The sequence below is a fragment of the Lingula anatina genome, chromosome 5 (assembly GCF_051362555.1).
Source record: "Lingula anatina isolate TDL-2025a chromosome 5, LinAna3.0, whole genome shotgun sequence".
NCBI lineage: Eukaryota > Metazoa > Brachiopoda > Lingulata > Lingulida > Lingulidae > Lingula > Lingula anatina.
The window spans coordinates 21471910-21494299 of NC_141771.1; the positions used below are offsets into that span (position 1 = coordinate 21471910).

The following is a 22390-nucleotide window of genomic DNA, read 5'->3' on the forward strand; positions in this document are numbered from 1 at the left end:
TTTTGAAGAACTGTGGACAGTGAAAAATGTAAGAAATACATCAGCCACGTAAGAAAAGTACACCTCCTGCCACCTTCTCTGCCACCAGACACCCCCCCGCCACCACCACCACCAGACCACCCCCCCTGTCACCACCTCCACCACTAGACCGACCGCCCTTTCACCACCTCCACCACCAGACCACCCCCCCTGTCACCACCTCCACCACCAGACCACCCCCCCTGTCACCACCACCACCACCAGACCACCCCCCTGCCACCACCTCCACCACCAGACCACCCCCCCTGTCACCACCTCCACCACCAGACCCCCCCCTGTCACCACCTCCACCACCAGACCACCCCCCCCGCCACCACCTCCACCACCAGACCCCCCCCTGTCACCACCTCCACCACCAGACCACCCCCCCTGTCACCACCACCACCACCAGACCACCCCCCTGCCACCACCTCCACCACTAGACCGAGCCCCCCGCCACCACCTCCACCACCAGACCACCCCCCCCGCCACCACCTCCACCACCAGACCACCCCCCTGCCACCACCTCCACCACCAGACCACCCCCCCTGTCACCACCTCCACCACCAGACCACCCCCCTGCCACCACCTCCACCACTAGACCGACCCCCCCGCCACCACCTCCACCACCAGACCACCCCCCCCCCGCCACCACCTCCACCACTAGACCGACCCCCCTGCCACCACCTTCACCACCAGATCGACCTCCCTGCCACCAACTCCACAACCAGACTGACCCCCCCTGCCACTGCCTACGGAACACCACCTCCTGCATCCCTTTTGAATTTAGACAGCCCCTTCCCATCTCCCCAACCTCCCCCTGCTTTTCCTAGCCTACCACCTTTCCCTGCATATCCCCAACCCCCATTTTTTAACATACAAGGAGCACACCCCCATGCCCCCTTCCCTTTCCCTCCACACTACCCGTACCCAGTCCCTGCCCCGGCTCGTTCTCAAGGCCACCCTTCCCAGACCCATCCGTTATTCCCCACTGAGTACGAGCTCCTTGTCCTGAAACAGAATTCCACGGGGGGCGACCAATTTTTGCATTAAGCTACTGGGGCAGCTCTTCAGCAGGGAGGAGAGAACGGACCCCACAAAGAACGCGGAAGGCTCGAAGAGAGGGGGCGACATGCGGAGTCCGTTGGATAGAAATAGAATCTAGTTCATACAGAAAGCTGTTAGTCGTTACTTTCCGGAGCAGCATAGACTAACCAAGAACTTTTTTTACCGAGTAAATCATAAAGAAGAAGACAAATCTGAATTTTAAGAGAAGTGTCAGCTGCACAAAAGTTACAAAATATATGACATTTTATTTGTGCCAGGCCCGTAGCCAGGGAGTTCAGGGGTTTGAATGAACACACACCCTACCCTTTTTTTTTAGCTGGGAAAGGGTCCCTTCTGGGTGAAATTTTTTTATTTAGGTAAATGTAAGTTACACAGTAAAAAATCCATTTTTTTCAGAAAAAGAATCACCCTTTTGAAATTGCTGGCTGCAGACCTGCAGTGTTTTAACTTTTCCAAAAGGCTGTTAACTAACCATCGTATATGCCATATTTATTCATTCCAACGAAACTTCGCTGTACTACAGCAGCACTATACTAAAAAGAGAGAAATGAGAGAATGTACTGAAAACCGCCAGAACACTGCGATGTTTAATATATGTAACTGTGCTGTTTAATAAGCATTTATTCAAACTTTTTAAGGTAAAAAATGTATGTGATTTCTTATTTCAGCATTCCCATCAGAATTTAAGTCTTAACTTTGCCCAGGTACATGTATTACTGTTTGCACGACAGTTAATCGCAAATTATCATCAGGACAGAGGCCTTTTTAGATAGAAAAATGTCCAATGCTTGGACACAAAAGCCAGTAGCAACTTTTTAAGCAGGATTGCATTTGTGGTTATCACCAGGTGGGTTAACCATTTTATTAGGTTTAGATTTCAGGTCATTTTTTACCTAAAAATTAAAGCTGGTCATATTAAAGCTGCACTTCTTTTCAATTAATGAATGGTTTGAAATTTATTGTAGTTATTTTCTATTATTTTCCATGATATTTATCAAAATTGGAGCCATATCTTTTTTTTCCATCTTGTGTGACTAGTAACATATCCAACTATTAATTGATTTTCAGAAACCTAGCAGTTTGGATCCTACCAGTTCAGATGTCAGAGCTCAGGTTGTGAAAAGTTCAAGTTCAGCTGCTCTTGGGGTGAGGGGTTATAAGTATTCATTTTTGCTTTACATTCAATAGTCTTGTGAACGATTGCGTTTGTTGCTCTTTTGTTGTTATGTTATTGCACGCATTGCTTTAGTTGCGATTGCTTTCAGTTATAGATTATTATGGGATACGAATCAGTCCATGCTTCCACACTTTCCACGAGTTCCAAAGTAGTGCGAGTTTTTAGTTGTTTTACTGGTATTTGTAAACTCTATTTATTTAAACTTGTTAATTTAGTTCAACCATTTATAGTTTGCCTTTTAAGTAATTTTGCTTTGTTTTCTTACAGTTTTGACCGCTTCGCAAGAGTCGCTTCAAGCTACATGTACAACTGTGCAAGCCGCAAGTCAGGCTTTAAAGAGCAAGAAATAAAACAGAAGCGCGTTTACAAAAACTTTGGAACATTCTTTGTTTTTATTTTTATTTCAACAACAAGTCTGGTGATAGCTTAGTTTTGTCTTTATCGATACTGCATATGATAAATGTTTTTCTTTCCCAAATAACTTATTGATTTAAAATTTTCATAGTGATTTTCTAATATTTTTAAGGTAAAATATTTAATTTGAGCCTTATCTATTTTCTATCAAGTGAGGCTAACAAGTACATCCATTTTTTTTTTTTATTTTCAGAAACCTAGCAGTTTGGATCCTACCAGTTCAGATGTCAGAGCTCAGGTTGCGAAAAGTTCAATCCCAACTGCGATCGAAAGACTGTCAACAAACTCTTAATCAACGACCGGTAAAATTTCAACTGTTTCTGTTTGACATAAAATAATCTCAAGCACTGTAATAAATTTGCTGAGCCTTGCAAATATTTTTTGTTTGTTAACTGATTTACGATTATCATAGATATGTATTCCTAGAAATTTCAAATATCTATCAAAGTAGGAATTTTCCTTGAAATGTACAACATTTTCTAAGGTCTTTTTAACAGTATATCTGTAGGCCTTCTCCATCCACACCACTGAGAGAGTGGTGCGGGCACTGCAGTGTCAGCATAGCCAGCCAGCATTCCTAGGAGGGTTCACCTCTAAGGCCCAGCCCCTTGAAGTATCTTTGAACAAGCCGTTCAAAGGCCATCTTAGGAGGCTGTGGTCTGAGAGGATGCGTGAAGATGTCGCAGCTACAGAAGAGAACACTGACAAGTTGAAGACTGCTAGTAAGCAAGAGATAGTTGATTGGATCAAGGCTGCCTGGGACCATGTCCCCACAACCAGTGCCAGACAGCAATGTACTGATGCCATACAGTAACAGCGATGGAGAGGATTTAATGGGTTTTCTTCCAGATGATCCTTTTCAGGCATTTTTTATACGTAACATTGGACAAGTTTGAATTTAAAATATTTTTTTAAATAATAAAATATTTTTTGAGTGAGGAGGAAACATTAGGAACTGAATACAGACTTTGGTACAGTGGACAGTCCTTGGAAAGTGTGAAAAAGTCATGTGTCTGTAGTACATGTGGTGGCAATGTTATTTTAGTTAATTGAAAGTAAAGAAAAACAACAAGGTTGGGCCAGTCAAATGTGGTGGCTTTGTTATGTTTGCAACGGCATTCCAGAAGAGGACTGGACCTCTACTTCAAGAAAAACAGGACAATTTTTTTAAGTGAACAAGGCCAGCTAGTGTACTGGGAATGCACATAATAGAAGTTCATATACCTCTGCAGAGAAAGTGGTTACCTGTCCATGCCGCCACCAGTATGTAGTCATAGCTGGATGGAGCATACACAAGCCTTGGGAGACAAGTCTTGAGAACTGGCAGGTGATAACATGATGGCTGCTGCTATTTGTGTGACGAAGCTTCTTCGGGGAAGTGATGTATGTAGACATTGACAAGATTGTAGACTGTGGTATAACAATTGATGGCTCTTGGCAGACAAGGAGCAATTAGAAACATGGATTTGTGGCCGCAATCTCAGTAGACACTGGCAAAGTGCTAGACATGCTTTACATGTGTAGGACCTGCAGGATTTGTGGTATTTCAACAGCAAACTGCACACCGCCCTGGATGAAATGGAATTTCACATAAAACATTTTTCTCAGTGCCCTCAATCCAAGACAGAATGGGCACAAGCCATGGAAGCAGAGGGTGTGACTTATACAGCAGCTAGATCAAAGGAGCTCCATGGACTTAGATACAATCCCTTCATGGGTGATGAGGACAGTTTGGAATTCTGGCGAGTACAGAGGGAGTTATGGCAAGAAGTGCCTCTTTTGCAAAAAATTTGCTGGGTTAGTGTGACCTTTTCCTTGTTAGTTATGGCAATGGCAAAAGAATTTAGGTGGATTTAACAACTGCTACCTTAGATGAATTAATGAGAGGACCTGGCATGGGTTAGAAGCGTGCTGAAGCCCTTCTAGATTTCAGAGAGCAGGGTATCTGCTTGAATGAGAATTTTCTTTCACAAAAATTAGGGTCAAATCTTTCAAGTAAAGTATTCCCTTACTTCCATTTTCAAAACAACTTCATTCCAACTAAACCTTTTGGAGGGGCAAGACCCAAGGAAAAAATCTCTTCCCAACCTCGTCCAGTAAAGATACTCAATCCTGTACAGGAAGAGCTAACGCAGCTGTCTACGTCCATTGATCTCTCAATTCCTGATACTGTAAGTCAAGAACAATGCTTTGAAATAGAGCAACTTTAACACCAAAATGAGCAACTAGAAAAACAAAAATTGCTCAACTTTCCTATTCTAAAACAAATTTTAAACATCAGAGTGAGCCACCCATGCAGAGATGGAAGGAAGGGTGGGGTCTTGGTGACCTGCCCAGGTCCTGCAGGCCACATAAGTATAAGGACTTTGTAAATGTTTTCAATTAATAAAGTGCAAATTTAAAGCTTCAGCTTGATGGACCATTAAAAATTTGGACCAAACATTTTTAGTGGCGCCCAAGCAAAGCAGGCCAGCAGTATGTCATAACCACTATCAGAGGAGTAGAAGAAGAGTCAGTATGTAGTGCCAGACGCAGGGTAGAACAGCCGGATAGCTCAGGAGGTCCTGGGTTCGATCCCTGGTCTGGCAGGTGACTTTTACACTCTCCCAAAAAATGCACTACAAGTACATTGCTTCCATCTCTACCTTAGAGGGCCAGCACAGAACTCGTATCACAACCTGTCAGAGACCACCAAAAACAGCAAAGAGAGGCTTTATATTTAGCAAGTGAATTATCTAGCAGAAGAGCTTAAAGTTAGAGGTGGCCCTACATCTCTGGAGGAAGCTATCACGTGGACAAAATTGGGAAACTTGGGGAGGGAAATATTTAGACAAATTATACACATCTAAGAGAGAATTTTAGGGAACAACGAACATGGATCAAGTAGTAACATATTATTAAGAAGGGTAACTTCCAACATAATATATTTACATTAGTATGTGACTATAAGTAATGAATACCTAATGAAATATAACACAGCTGGTAGCTAGTATATATATTTAGAACACTAAAGGCTGCCAGCTGCAGTTGTAGAGTTGAAAGTGGTACATAAAACATGTTTAAATTGCATACCTACTGTCTCAGATTGTGCGCAGTAAAGTTAAAGCCTACAAGTTGGTAACTCCCATATATTTCATTTACAATTTAGTCCTTTCATGAATATAAAGTGTTAAGGTTTTGCTGAGAGTGCTGGAAATAACTGGTTAGCAATTATGAACGGTTGTCAGCTGACCATCAAGTTATTTTCTTTGCATTTTGTTGGGCTGTTCATCTGTGTGAGGGACTACAAGTGTCAAAGATTGAAGCAAATTTCAACTGATTGTAGTTCTGCCACATGTGACTGCTAGGAGAAGAGTGCAGAGATTCTTCATTAACCTGACAAATAAAGGACTTAATTGGCAACTCCCATCCATCCCCTCTAAACTTCTCAACATTCAATATCATCTCTTAAAAGACTGTCAGGTATGGGGATGTACTATAGTGGCCCGAAAACAACTGCCGTCCACTTATGTGCCAACGTTGGCGCAACCACTGTTTGCTATCTGGGGTTTCAGGCTGTTCTTTGTAGGGGTCACTTCAAGGGAGAATGCAAACTTATAAACACACTGGGTTTTAAGCCAAAAGGAGGACAGGGTCCCCCATGCTTCAATCAAGCAAACACACACCAGAGAAAGTGAACAGTCGGTAAAGCGCTGCATGAAGGTCGTTCAAAAGCTTTAAGCATCCAGGGTAAGTAATGCTTATTCACTTTACTATATTTTGCCTACCAACACCCTATAAACCCATAATATTTTATTTTGTTGAGTAGATAATAGTTCCAAAATAAGAAAATTGTGCTGGAATGCATATGATTTTTTACCACACATTAATTTTGTTCTTCATGTTGATTCACAACAGCAAGGGGTGTGTGCACGTCTCTAGTATATTATGATACAGTGGTCATAGTAGACATCAAATGTTTGATCCAGAGCTATCAAACCTCATCCCTGGATGCCTTCCATAGCCTGATTATTCACTTTGCCCCAAAGGTATTACTTGTCTACTCTTCATTGCAATGCGAGTAGTGATGAAAAGAGAGCATTAACAGAAATTGAGCAACCAACATGGTCAATCAGCTTTCCTAAGTATAAAAAGGGTGGTTACCAAAAGGGTGGTTGTTTTGCTGACAATTATCCAAGTGGAATACATGAACTGTAATATTTATTAAATTATTACATCTGTGTTATCCATTGCAAGAAATGTAGTGAATTTTAAGTAATTATCATTTTTTGTTGACCTACTTTATTTCTGTATAATATAATGAAGCAGCAAACTTCTCTTGGTAATTAGTTTGTCAACATCAGTCACATCCATTCCTAGATAGTTCAGTGCAAGAAAGCATGCAGTTCTCAAGTATGGTAGCTATTGAGCAATGTGGGACAGAACCTCAAAGAAAACGTGATCAGAGAATTCTTAGCAGTGCCCTGTTTTTAATGATTGTGACAGCAGTTCATTTGAGGACATAACGCAATCACAACCAGTCACAATCTCAGCACATGATGGATTTGCAGTTCTTTATTGATCAAAAACAATGTCTAAAATTAGCTGCCCATAATGAAAGTGTTTGTTCATGGTGAATTTATTTGACCCCAGAGCTTAGATTACATTAGATGTTGTACTGTTTTAAATATTTGTTTTGAACTTTATGGATATCTGTAACCTCTATGACCACTTAAATCATGTTTGTTATTCAAATTCAAATATATTTTTGCCCTGTAAACGTTTATTTCGGACCGTACTGTAATAAGATTTTGAGCATTTTCCCACTCTTACTATTATTCCAAAACGTATGTTAACTCTTGAATTCAAAACTTGAAAGCAGTCGCAAAGAGGAAACAAATATATTTTACAACTTCATCAACCAGATCACCAAGGACAGATAAGTAGGAATTTCATTTTCAATAATTCAAATTTAGAACATTGTTTTAAAGGGAAAACAACTAACAAATTTTATGGTGCAACATATCCACCAAAGTTATGAACCATTTTAACTGAGATAAAAACTGCAAGTGACATCTTTATTTTAAAGATTTAAGAAACATGTTATTGGCAACTAGCTGGATAAAAACACCAAATTTTGCAGGTGTACATATATAGATACCTTTTGACATACTAAATCATACTGGCCTCCTAACCCTCTGGAGAATAACCCCATTTGGGCAAATAGTTCAAGATGGTCACCAATTTATGGCATTATATGAAAAATATACACATTTTGGATAATTCTCCATAAAGAAACTTACTTTTGGTGCCTTTGCAATTGTCTGCCCTATATACTTTTTAATGAATGTACCGGGTCACTCAGCAAATTAAAAGTAAAAAATCAAGCGTAAAAAACATGAGCCGAGGTCTTAGAAAATATCTCCCGAGCATTTGTCATGGGAAAGAAAACTTAACCAATTTTTTTAAATTTCATATGTTCTGAAGTCAGGTAAAAAATGCGGAACTACGTGGATCTCTGGAAACAGATCATGTCTGAAGACAATAAAGAAATCAGAACTTTCACATAAATAATCCAATCATACAAATTTTCGATATGAAGCTGCCTTATCAACATAGAGCTAGTAAGCAAATTTTATGTAAAAACAAAAAGAGCTTTGCTCTCATGGGGCAAACACTTATATTAAAAGACGTGACACCTAAAAATATGCCAAAAAAAAAAAAAAAGTAATCAAGAAGTTATGTAAAAATAATTCAATCATGCTGATTTGGAAAGAAACCTGCTTTATTAACAAATACAGTCGACCAGAAAATTTGTAGTTAAATGGGAGCTTTTAATGTGACCTATATTTCACTGCTGCAGTGTTTTTTCATGACAAATGCATAATTTCAAATAAACATATCCTGCATGTATATATGAACATTACACAAATAAGGTAAAAGTCAATAATCAGTGGATTTAAGAATACACACTAAAGGCAATCAAATAAAGCATGGCATGTTTTTGGCCAAACAGCTGAATATCTGAATCCAGGCAGAATCCCAGTAACAGAAACCATGTTCGATCAGTCACTATTTGCCAGATTACAGTGAGTGCAATTATAGTAATTAATGAACAAAATCTCAAGGTGACGGGAGGCATTTTAATACTGGGGGAGGGGCAGGGAAGAGGCGGGGGAAAAAGATTGGACAAAAATTTCAATCCAAAAGACCCTTGGTGTCATCTCTTAGAAGACAGACTGGACAGATCTCTTTTTTCTATGATGTCCTCACATTGGCTCAGAACAAGTAGGTGATGCTCATCATCTTGCACTTAACCCTGTGCAATTTCTCAGCTCAACAGAGGTTCACACTTGGTGAAAAGGCTTGTGCTACATAAGAATCTGGCCAACATTTATGTTCTAGAATCAGATCATGAAATATTGAAACCTTCATCTACTGTGTAGCAGAGTCCATAAGGAGAAATTATTTCCCTTTCATGTTGAAGCAATGTATCAGGCAGCACCTTTTCTTTACCATGGCCCATGTTTACTAGGCCAGGTAGGTGTCTGTCCTTAAGTCTCTGCTGTGCAGGACTGAAAAATGCTTCAAACTGTGTAATTTCTGAAACAGCCAATTGTTTTCAGCCATCCCATTCAATCAGGCCTATAAGCAGGAAAACAACATGGTAAAAAGAGAAGTAGAGGCCAAGCTTAAGATTTGACTGAGAACCCAACATTTTCAGATGGACAAGCTACAAACAATGCCAGCAGTTTCTTTAGATGCTTTCTTCTATGGACACATAGTGTCCATTTATCTACCCAGAGGAATTCTTTATCACTCCTCAGAAAATGCAATAGCAAGATAAATCTTAAGAAAGTTTACAGACTTAAATTTGTACAGAATAACAAGACCATTGTGTCAATTGTATATCCAAATACAAAACTGTGATTGAGACTTCTGGGAATTTTCTGGTGGACCAGTCATTCCCTCCTTCACTTTACCAGCATGCCATGCATTAAGTTGTATCTGCTAAAAACTTCTGAGCCATTTGAGCAGCCAAATTCACCTCCACCTCATAAATGTGAGGTGCTACATGGTGCAACCATTGTCCACAGTCTTCCTGCCAGTGGCAACACATTGGATGATTATGTTGGCAACATTTTCCTACCCTTATTTGGATGATGTGCAAAAAAAAAAAAAAAAAAACTGAAATGCCCCCCCCCCCCCAAGAACTATAAGATACAACAGAAACTTATTCTTTTTTGACATCAAAGATGTAAGATTGCAACTAGCCTAAACACAAAGGTCTTTTTGACTTCAGTGCTGTCCATTGGTTACTGTTTGGTGCCTGATTGCAATGTACAGTGAAAAGGACAACATGCCATGCCATGCTGAGCTGGGTGTTATAAGATAATTGATTACCACAGAGTTGCCATATAGGCACGCAAATTTGGCAAGGCAGCCATTTTTTAAAAATCTTTTTTTATTAATCTCAGAAAATACATTATAGGACAATACACTCAATCAGCTGGGATCCTGGGCCACCTTAGGTTCCATCAGAGTTCAGTAAAAAATTCCTGAAATTCCAGGAGTCAAAAAAAATCATGTGTGCAAGGAAAATCCCTACAGGCATGTTTTCAATGTCATCTGCAGCAGCTTTGACCAAGTAAAACCAACAGCACTATCTGTGTTTCAACTCAGGCCGTGATGCAACATGGCTATTTGTGGTAAAGTAAATGAATCAGTTTACATTATTGGATGGCAACGCTGAGGTACAATATGTATTTACCTCAAATGTTAGAGTCCTTATATGCCTCTTTATTAATTACAAGGACAAAGACTCCATATGATTGCAAAAATGTCTAATAGAGATAGTTATGGCAAACTCTTTATAGCAAATACTGTTAAATAATATAACCATAAATTGGCATCCATCTTTGATTTTTTTTTTTTTTTTTTGGTCATATGGGTAAATTCTCCATAGATAGAGCTATAACTTGATTCTGATTTAGTATGCCAAAAGATATTTGGTGCATATTTTCAATTTTCTTTTATATACTGGCCGAAATATTTTCATATCGTTAGCTTACATGTAATAGACAGTGTCCACAGTATCACCTGGGATCCTTGAATCTGAGTCATCTGATTTCATAAATTTACAAAAGATATTTGGTGCATATTTTCAATTTTCTTTTATAGACTGGCCGAAATATTTTAATATCGTTGGCTTACATGTAATAGACAGTGTCCACAGTATCACCTGGGATCCTTGAATCTGAGTCATCTGATTTCATAAATTACCACCGAGATAATATTCCTCAATTTGCTGAGAAAACTGTTTAATTGCACCAAAAGATTTAGTCAATGAAGTTTCATTTTTCTCTCATGATTCAAAAACAGCTGGTCATTTTGCAAAAACTTAAACAATCATTCAAGTGGCATAGAATAAATAGAGATTAATTGTAAATTGTATGCAGGTTTGTGTGCAATAAAATCAAGCATAGCACTGTTCGACCAAAGGCCAAAACAAAATTAAATCATGCAGGGTTTCCAAGGAAAAGGTTCACTTAGATATACTTGGACTGTTTACATAAAGTGAATTTGGGAATTCTTATATTTTGGTTATAATAAATCAGATTACTATGTGGATTAAATGTGTAGCTTTGCCAAATCAGACAAATGAATTAGTAGCAAAAACATTTTTTGAAAAATTCGTAGTTACTTTTGGTTGTCCACAAGAGATATATACAGATCAAGGATCAAATTTTCAAAGTAGCCTATTTAGAAATTTGTGTAGTTTTTTAGAAATCAAACAACTCAGAACAACTGGTTTTAGGGCAATTAAGTGCCAATGGACAAGTTGAAAGATGCATGGGTATTATATACACAGATGATCAGATGTAATGTAGAAGGAAATGTAAGATTTTGTGATAGAGATTTACCTCAATTAGGTATGGCATTACATTCAACTGTGAATGCATCTACATGGTTTAACTCAAGAGGACAATGGTGATGAGGAAGAAGACCACTTGATGATAACCCCTTTGCAGCCACGGGCAGACAGCAGCACCTCTAGTAGCAGTGGGTCAAGTATGTTATTAGATATTATATATTTGGTAATATCAGCATTGAGCAACGAAAATTTTTCTTCAGCTCACGCACATTTCTATCACTGTTCTACTTTTTTGTCTTCAACACTCTGGGTACAGCAATATCTTTTAAAAGTTGAATGAAAAATACCCAGGCCAAACATTATAGAGGTGCCATACCAGTTTATTTATTGAAGTCAGGACATGTTAAGTGTCTGTACATCAAGAATGTACTGTTATCCTTGCCATCAGTTTCTGTTAGTCACACAAATGGCTAATTAGTGAAGATCCAGATTCTAGAAGAAAGAAATCAAGTTAACATGATGTTTGAGAATAAAAAAAGTTATAATGTTATGAACTGTATGAATAGATATTGTTTACACGTTAAATTCATTGCATCCAACCTCTAAGTTTTATATATTTACATCATTTTATTTTATTCTTTTTACAGGATTCAAGTTATTTATGTTTATATAACTAAAACATTTCTAGTATCAAATGGTACCTAACTCCTATATTGTACCTTGCAAATGTTTCATACACATGATTTTTCTTTCAGGCTCTAGGAGAAAACGGAAAATGACTGGGGAGGATGTTGACGGAATGCTCAAGACAATGTTTCAGAGACAAGATGACGATAGGGACAAATGGGCCGCACTGGAGAAAGAAGTAGAGGAAAGTCATAGAAAGTGGGCCAAGGAGATGGAACAAAGCAGGCAAAGGTGGCTAGAGGGGATGGAAGAAAAGAAAAGACAATGGGCAGAATAAATGGAAGAAAAGGAAAACAAGCGACGAAAGGAAGACAATATGCACTTTTTCTTATTGTATGGAACATTGCTCTCTTGTTTAACATAAAATTTTCACTGGTTATGCAGTAATTTGCTTATTAGTTATTACTTTGTTCAACAGTTTTAAAATATTAATCTGATGTTCTTGGTAAAGTACTATAATATGCAGATAAGTTTTTTAATGCAAATTTTCAAATGCTTGTATATACTGTGGTTTGTGTTTCATCATTTTATTGTGAATTTTTTTTCTCACAGGTACTTCACTCCCAGCAGATGAATGAAAAGCCTCTTAGGTCGAGGGTCATGTTGAAAAAGATGGGAGAGTGGTTGCTGGCCATTGCACCTGCATGGCCTGCCTGGGAGAGGCCTGCGTACATGTGGCATATCACGTTTTACACCGAAGCCTCTGTGAAAATTAGGAACTTCATAACAGTCACACAGGAAAAGGCCTTCTGGAAGCTACCAAAGCCTTTTGGGTCAGTTTCATATGACAAGCTAAAGAACCTTGACTTCACATCTGCAACTAAAATGAGAAGATGACTTGATTCCATCATTACTGAAGACACGCCTACAGCTCCTCCCTGGAAAAAAAACAAATGACAACATCACCTTCAGCTAGCAGTGACCAATTTTTTCCCCAAATCAGCCAAGGAACATCTCGACCTGCCATCTTATCAACAGTGCCAGAACACTCTGAACAGTTCAAACCACATTATGAATGGACAGTATCCTCTTATTTTAACTGAACTATACAACAGAGACACTCATTATGTGAGTTATAGTGAAGTCCTCAAGTTATGTAATGCTATGCTATGCAAGCAGAAAAAGTTGAACATTTGGCGAAAGCACAGGTTAACAGTAAACACTGGCAGTGTTTCCATGCAGGCAGAGTGATAGTAAGCAACATGGGTGATGTTTGCCACACTAATCCAGCTAGCCCAGCTGTCAGCCTCATCACATTTATCTGTTACCCTATCAAGAGATCTTTCATTTCAGAAGCAACCACATGGGGGCGTTCCCAAGGGTGTGAAGCACTGGAAGCTTTTGTGACACAAGAGAGTGTTGCCCATAGTAATGCTTACCCGACAGCATGTGGTTTACTCATTTCCACAGAAAACCCACACATTGCAACAACACCAGCCTTTTTCATGGCTCTTGTTGTGGTGATAGTGTTGTAGAAGTGAAATGCCCTTTTGTTAAAAAGAACTGTACTCCCCAAGAAGCGTCAGAGGAGAGGTGAGGATGGCACATATCCATGGAGAGAGTGGAATCAGAGTAGACACCCAAATTTTTCATGTGTGGTAATTGTTGCCTACTGGTAATTCAAGTTGTAGATTCTGTGCAAATTGCTTTTTATATGGTTGTGTAATTAAAAACTCATTCTTTCCGTCATTCATTTTCAGTTTGTTTATACAAATACAAGATTGCGGCCTTAGCCTTGGGTGCAGGTTTAAAACTCAAGTCTTCAAAATGTCAGTTTTTAAAGAAACGAATTAAGTATTTAGGGCATGTAGTGTCTAGTGAAGGTATTGAGCGTGACCCCGAAAACACAAGTTGTTTGGGTGAGTGGAAAGTGCCTACTAATGTCAAGGAGACGCAGCAGTTTTTAGGCTTTGCCGGATTTTAGCGGAAATTTGTTAAAGACTTTGCAAAGATTGCAAAACCGTTACACGAGTTGATGAAAGAAGAACAGAGAAAAAAAGGAAGTAGAAATTGGGAATGGAAAGAGGAGCATCTGAGGGCATTTGAAACATTAATTCAAAAAACTTACCAACCCTCCAGTTTTGTGTTACCCAGACTATAGTATTTCATTTGAGCTGTACATCCACACTAGCTACTGTGGGTTAGGAGCAGTGCTTTGCCAAACACAAGGGGGGTTGAATTGTGTAGTGGCATATGCTAGCAGGGCTTAGAATCGAAATGAACAGAACTATTGTTCTAACAAGTTGGAGTTTCTTGCTCTAAAATGGGCTATGACACAAAAATTCCATGACTACCTGTATGGTCACAAGTTTGTAGTGATTATTGACAATAACCCCCTTACATGTGCTTACTACTGCAAAATTAGATGCCGTAGGTCATCGCTGGTTGGCCAGTTTGGCCACTTACGACTGAGTTGAGATATGGCTCAGGTAAGTCAAACGTTGACGCGGATACATTATCTAGATTGCCAATTCGGGATTGTCATTGTTCTGCACAAGTAGTCAAGGATATATGTAGCAACAGGTATGGTGTGGAATTGGAGTATGGTTTGATTGATAGTATAAATTTCCTACTCAACGGTATTATTTTGTCATTTTACTGGCACTGCCATGTTAGTATGTATGTACAGGTATTCAGGAATAAAGAAGCTGATTCTTCTGAAATATAGTTGATTTTTGTTGTGTTACTCGGCTACATATTAAATAAACTTTTACACTCTAAATCAAACATATAATATCATCACAGTGTTATTAAGTCTATCTATCTGTCTGTCTGTCTGTCCATTTTATTAAATGATGCATCAACATATTTTCAGATTCCTCCTGAACAACAGAGTGACCTAGCGGTATGTAACAAATAAGGAAAACGAAGCAATCTTCCCATCAGAAAATGGGGTATTTTCAGAAGAAAATTTAAATGGCTTCATCTTTAACCTGCAGGGGTATGCCCCGGAGACCGTAACAAACAGCACTACTGGTAGTTATGATTTTACCTCCTCCTACACCCCTGTAACAGTAACTACGCATGCGCTTCGATTCTCTTGTATATTCAATTGGATCCGATAGTGCTGCCACGTAGTGTCACTTAGCTTTTACTTGACGGCGGCACGCGTCCGACGCTCTTAGAAGGTTTAGGCCCCAAACGAGGTAAATCAAGATTTAATCTTTCATTATATTATTATTTTTATTAGAAATCAAAACTTTGAAGTTATCGTCTCGATTTACAAGTTGTTTATCACTCAATTTCAGAATTATTGTTAGTTTAAGAAGTTTCCATGTCAGCGTATGTGTTCGTAGGACTACATGTATGTTTTATGTTTATTTTAGTTCCACGGGAATAATATTTCGTCGGAACTGAAAGGGAATAAAGATTTTACCATCAACTTGATGCAGTTTTTATTATTTATTTATTTAAAGACGCGTGCTGCTACAACCCCCTGCACTCTCATTTAGGAGTAGGGGTGGATCATTTGCAAGGTGAGAGGATGACCTTGCATTCCTATTTCATTAAGTGTTTCTTTATTGATTTACAAAAGAATATACTGCAATTGTCTTTGATTAAAATGATAACATAAATTGATGATAATTGACAAAGCCCTTTTTTGAAAGTAAAAATCAAAAGATCGATGATTTCTTTTTACAGGAAGATTTATCAGGGAGTGGTTTTTGGGAAGTCTTTAAGCCCTGGGGCACTTATAACTGTAAATTTGACGCCTGATACATGTAGTGTATCTAAAGTATTAAGGATGATTGTAGAGATGGGACACTTACCCAGAGAACATGTCTTAACTGATTTGGCAGGGTTCGTTGACAGATACTGAAGCAACCAGAGGTAGGCTGTTCCAACTCTAATAAGCTGAAGCAACTCATGAAAAGGCATAGGGGGCAAAAAAAAGCCCAAATTCTAAAAAATTATCACTCACAAAAGAGCTTCTATTTAATTCTAGCCGTCCGTCTTCCATGCTTTCCCATGTCTTTGTTATGAAATGAACGTAATCTTTTCCGAGCAAATATTTTTGGTCAGTTTTTGTCAGTTTTTACTACGGATAACATTTACCAAGTAAGGTAAATCGCTTCAAAAGTGACCTTCATGATTGTAAGACTTTTATCTTTATTTCCTGCAAATGAATTCTGGAAATGTCATTTCAGAAAGATATACATTTTGTCGAAGAGTGATGCCCTGGCGTTGAATGCAGCGTGGACCAGTGGGCGGAGGTATTAGCTTTTCTCATATATAAATATGTGGACAATTTGATTACATCTTCTTTAATTATATATATTTATCTGCATATATTTATCTCATTTAACATAAAATCAACAACAGGCACACAATAGGAAATGAAAAAATGCCACAATATCAGTACAAAACTGAAAGATTTCACACAAAAACACAGAAATCTAAGAAAACGACATTCGCCTCAGCTGTGAGCCCACACCTGTCATCCGTTCGATTCAGTTTTTACTCGACGAAATTCTCCGCCGTAACGGACGAGTACACATTTACTGGGGCTAGCTCTATCGCCGCGCATTCAACCCGAAAGGTTACCTGAAACAAGAAGCGGATCAGGACTCTTTCAACGGCCAGGTTGAAGTTATAAACGACGAACTGCACAGACAGCTTTCAGCCAGGTCACGAGTCCACTTCTGGAAGCATGTGGGAATACAGACTGCGTGGAAAGAATGAGTTGCAATATATAGACCAATATCTTATATCACTCAATCATGTATTTCTAACATTAGAAACATCAGTGCTATTAGAAACTACCTGGATCTTCTGCAGCAACAATTATTCATGCCATGATTACCTCTTGTTTAGACTACTGCAACCCTTTACTCTATGGCTGTATTGACGAAGGAATAAAAAAATGCCATGAATTCAGAATATTTCAGCACATCTTTTAACCCGAACAGCCAGGGAGACTCATATCACACCCATTTTAAGCAGTTACACTGGCTTCCTGTTAGAGCATGCATTTTATTCCAAATTTTAACTTTTATGCATGCAATTTTTTACCCATCAGGATCCCTGTACCTACAAAACTAGTTCACCATTATGCTCCAAAATGTATTTTAAGATCACTTGACCAGTTGGTGACGATGCAGGGAAAAATGATGATGTCATAATTAGATTGATTCACGTAGAACATAACTTGTGAAATTTAAAAAACGTATCAGCTAAATTACCCATCAAACTTGTGAACATGAATGTCCTGTGGGTCCAGTTACTACAAGAATTAATATAACAGTCATAGAGGTCCTACTGATATTGATTAATATATAGAGTTCTATATGTAAATCTACTAATAACAAATTGTTTATTATCACATACTACAGGTATGGCTAAGAGAAACGCCAATGACAGTATTAGTAACAGTTACAATTTGAGATTTCCATTTGTTCATTAAAACATATAAAACCCTGATATCATAAAGAATTTATCTATTGCACCTCTTCAAATATAAGAAAACAGTAACTTTACTGACCTGTCATCATGTTGAAGACAATAAAAACAATATATGCAGCAACTATCTAAGTTAAATGCTAGCAAATGGGAAAACAAGAACGTAACTTGCCCAATCACAATAACACTAATACACTACAGAAGAGAGGGCCCACTTGTCAGATCAAACAAATGCTCAAACATTTTGAATGGAGGTGTTGTTCATGAAAAAACATCACCCAATAACTGAGATAAAATCCTTTCAGTCTTGGGTGAAAAATAATAATCTATTATATATTAGGTGTGTGGAGGTTTCTCAATATGGATGAAAAAATGTATATATGGAGGCATAAGAACAAGGGCATTGCAAGGCATATTTATATATAGATTATATATTTTTTAATCAAACAATGTTAAATAGTGTGATATAGTGGACATGCCTAAATCTGATCATAGAGGAGCAATCCTAAATGTGTCATTTAACAAAAATAGCAAAGGTCCTGGTTTCTGAAGTTAAATAACGGTTTCTTGAAAAACAAAGACTGTGGATAGTGTCAATACAGAAAAGGTATCCAAAAAATAATGCACAGCTAGACACTAACAAAGTTTATGGGATTACCTTAACATGCAAGTGAACGACTTTTCCATACTTGACAAAAAACTGACTTCATATAAAAAGGAATAATGTAAAAGAGACACATATGAAATTAAATGAAGCTTGCAAGCTATACTAGCTGTACTGATCCTACAAATACAGAGTATAGAAATGAGTTAAATAGATGCAAATTGAACTATGAATATCTTAAAACAGCAGATAGGATGCAATAATAAGATAAAGTCCAGTGGTATGAAAAAGGTAAAAGGAGTACCATGTATTTTTTTTTTAATTTGGAGAATGCAAGAGCAAAAAACAAGTGTATAATTGCCCTTAAATCATCAGAAAACGGAGTTATAACAGAACAAACAAAAATTCAACAGGTGATAAATCAGTATTATAGTGAGCTATATTCTAAAAAGATTGTATTTAGATCTGCAAATCTTGAGGGTCTACTTAAAGGCCAACTTTCTTATTCTAATCATAAAGAAAAGGGCTGACAACTGATACCAAAAGCAGAATTACCTAGAAATGTGTTTTAAAAAACCTGGCATGGTCTATCACTTACAAATATTGATTATAAAATAGCTGCTAAGGTTATAGCTAACAGGAATATGAATATGCATATAAGTGATATTTGCAAACAAATGTCTTGAATACATCAACTACAGTGAACCCCTCATCAATTGGTACCAGGGGAAGTTTCTATGGAGTTAAAGCCATGCTGGAAGTCTTCTGGTGACATCTCCAGACACCTTTATGACCACAAGTGGCTGACTGGGCACAGTGGTTTTGTTACAGGACACACTTTATCTTAAAGGGATAACAACAGTCCTTATAAGATTCATATTTTACAATAAATTCACTGAAACAACTCATAGAAATATAATTTAAAATTGCATTTTAAAACAGCGGCTATTGCAATTATTCTGGAATCTTTGCTTGCCATTAGACCACTTGGTCCTTCATAGATGGCTATACCGCCTTCAAATACGTAAAATATTAAGAAAAAAAGACATGGACTAACTTTGAATGAAGAAATGGATTCATTAACCATAGGTAAGTATGGAAAGTTGTCGTTTACTCCAGGAAATTCCCATTTTTGACCAAAACGAACAGTTGTTATCCCTTTATAACTGAAGAAACCAGTTGTAAACAAAATTCCAAATCATGGTGTACTAGCTGGCAAATGAAACACCTAATTTGGTGACTGGACTGTAACAGATTTAAAATGTACTTACTTTGTGGGGGCTACTGGTGACAGCTTAGACTTCAGAGAATGGCACTATTTCCATACTGAAAAAAAAATTATAACAATGTGAACTATGCCTAATCTGCTTCAATATTTGTGAAATTTCCAAAAATAAAGCCTTACAGCAGTAAAATCTGAGATCAGCACATCAGTTGACTGTAACTTAGGTTGAAGTTCATTTTTATGATAAATAATGTGAGGGATCGGAAGCTGGAAATAACTGTTACTGATAAAAAAATTACTTAATTAAACCCAAAAGAAACACAAAAAGTAAAACTGGAGTTTTTATTCATGGAGAAACTTGAAGAAGACCATGCAATTTCCTGTTACCATGGTTTTCTGTTTTTGACTCTTCACACTCCATTTATCCTAAAACTTTATCCTTTTGTACAGGACAGTGACAAAGGGATGCTCCTGCTGGTGTCTGTTCCTGTTCACTTTAAAGCCACGCAGCTGGATTCTGTTCATCTAGAAGCCACAATGTCATCATGTCATACACAAAGAAAACCTGGAAAGAGAAGCAATTTTTGAAGGAACTGACATTTTATACAAGACTGTTAGACAGCTGACAGGATGACACCTGGCACTGTGACACCTGACAGTCTGACACTTGGCAATGTGACATCTGATGGTAAAACACCTGGCACTGTGACACCTGACAGTAGGATAGGTTCAGCTAGGCCAGTTGAGAAACTACCTTTTCAAATAAAAAATAATCTGAAATGAACTCTACAGTACAGACATTCCATCTTTGACCTCATATTTTTTAACAAAATTAAGAACAGTATAATCAACATATCACCACTACCCAGAGTTTTTTTGCTAATTAAGGGAAATGCATACCTATACCAATTCTACAGCAGAACTATCAAAATAAAGAACCTACTTCTCCTTCTAATTGTGACTAAGGGACCATTCCCAGACTTTATTGTACTAACTGTGGATCAATCTATCTCCACGGAATTCTAGCTAAATTGCAATCTAAGATGTATGGGATGCCTACTGAAGCTGCGAGGGGGTAATTAATTATCGTTTAGCAGCTTCAGTGGGGGTGCCAGACAAAAAAAAAAAAAAAAAACCTATAAACTCGTGCATAGTGTGACTCAACACCACACCTCAAAGTCAAGCCTTTGGGACTAAAACTAATGAAGACATTAAAGTAGTCACAAAATGCACTGCCAAAAACAATTTTTCTTTTCTCCACTCTAAGTTCTCTGAATCTAATAATACAAATACAATTGCACAGACTTGCCCTTCAAGAAATTGACGGAAAATTGCTCTTTTTCAAATTTGAATGGGCACTGTAGAAAACGTATGATAGCTAAGGCTCTCAAATTGTAAGTGCCAGATTCCTTGCTTTAGATATACAAGGTGTAAGTGCTAGATTCCTTGTTTTAGATATACAAGGTGTGAGTAGTTTTCATGACTTGCGAGAGTAGCGCCCCTGTATTGAATGTAACCGAGTCATAACGCTACAAGAATGGTCTCTCCTGCATTTTACCGTTATTTCCACCGCTGTATGGTGTATTGTTACAGTTGTACGGAGAAATCATAATGCAAGTGTTTATCAAAATATATTTGCATAGCGTATTTATCAGTTGTCTGTGTAAATAATAAAGGTAAAAAATTGGTACATTAGCTAGAGAACCTGGTAGGGTGTGGCCACTAGTATGAAATACAGTAAATGTAAAAAACGAGAACGCATTGGTATAATTGTCAACTGTATAGCCTTGCTGTAATTCAGTATTTAATGTTTTAATTAAAATTATATTAGGGTAATTGCACTATAAATTAAATTTCATATTATTTGTGCTCATTGAATATATATAACAGATTCAAGTCTCGCTATATACAGCCAACTTACTGTAATGTTCAGTATATCTAGTATTATACAGTTACTGTATGTATTTGATGTATGTAATTTAAATGTTCAGATGCACATGTATAAGTATTTATATAGTTTCCTTTATTTATTAATTTATTTTATTTATTTATTGTTTTCTTTCCTAGATTATGTACCTTGCTGACTTGCTGATATGCTGACTTGCTAATTTGCTGTACCGACATGACAGCTGTGAATGGCAAATTGTTAACTGAACTGAACATTGAAATAAAGCACGAGTTATATATATATATATTCTCCACCGTCTCAAAGATTTCACAAATTACACTGTATGACATAGGTGTAATATCATCTGAAGAATAAGTGTTGTAAATTTCAATCCAAGCGGTTGCGTATATTATGAGATGGAACGCTTTAAATGTGCAGCAAACCGTGATGTTAATCCCTTCAAGATCTCGACGAAAACCGGAAGTGCGTCATTACAACACTCACTTGTACTTGGAAAGCTGCTGGGTGATTTTCCGATAGGAAATATTTCGTAGTTTATATAAATGTTCAGAAAATGAACATGTAGATAAAAGAATCAAAATTCACTTATCAAAATTAAAACTGCATAATTAGACAGAAAAACACTGTACATTTCTGACCTCGACTAGTTAATGTAAACAAAGTGTACTGAACGCATCGCAAGCAAGCATGTGAATGCTGCGTTTGATTCTTTGTCTTAGATGCTTCTTTTTACTTCACAACACTGTGTTTACAAGGACATGACAGGAAAAACATTGCAAAAAAACACATACTTCCAGCTTGCGTCAATTTTTCTTGAAGGCGTCCATTTCTTGAAGGACAAGTCTATGGAAGTGTCTGTCGACTAATGTGGCCATCCTCAGATGTACGGTACATTGTTCCTAGTAAGGCGTGGCAAAGAATAGTTCAACACTGATAAACCAAAGAATTTCTATCTGTGTCCTATCAAGGATAAGCAATATATCTGTTTCTTACATAGCCTAAGATAATGATACATTACAATATAACCTAGGTTA

General features: G+C 37.8%; 2 long non-coding RNA genes across 6 annotated transcripts in view; one reads left to right on the forward strand and one right to left on the reverse strand.

Annotated features, from left to right (window-relative positions):
• Positions 1-22390, reverse strand: part of LOC106170681 (uncharacterized) — a 170113-nt gene that overhangs the window by 146319 nt on the left and 1404 nt on the right. For all 5 annotated transcript variants that reach the window (XR_015334441.1, XR_015334442.1, XR_015334444.1 and 2 more), the window contains exons 2-3: positions 19835-20012; positions 19494-19548 (exon numbers count right to left, since the gene is read on the reverse strand). This is a non-coding gene — a long non-coding RNA (uncharacterized LOC106170681). The remainder of the gene's footprint in view (positions 1-19493; positions 19549-19834; positions 20013-22390) is intronic.
• Positions 15284-16711, forward strand: LOC147761879 (uncharacterized). Its single transcript, XR_015334410.1, has 3 exons — positions 15284-15694; positions 15861-16049; positions 16367-16711. It is a non-coding gene; the product is annotated as an uncharacterized LOC147761879 (long non-coding RNA).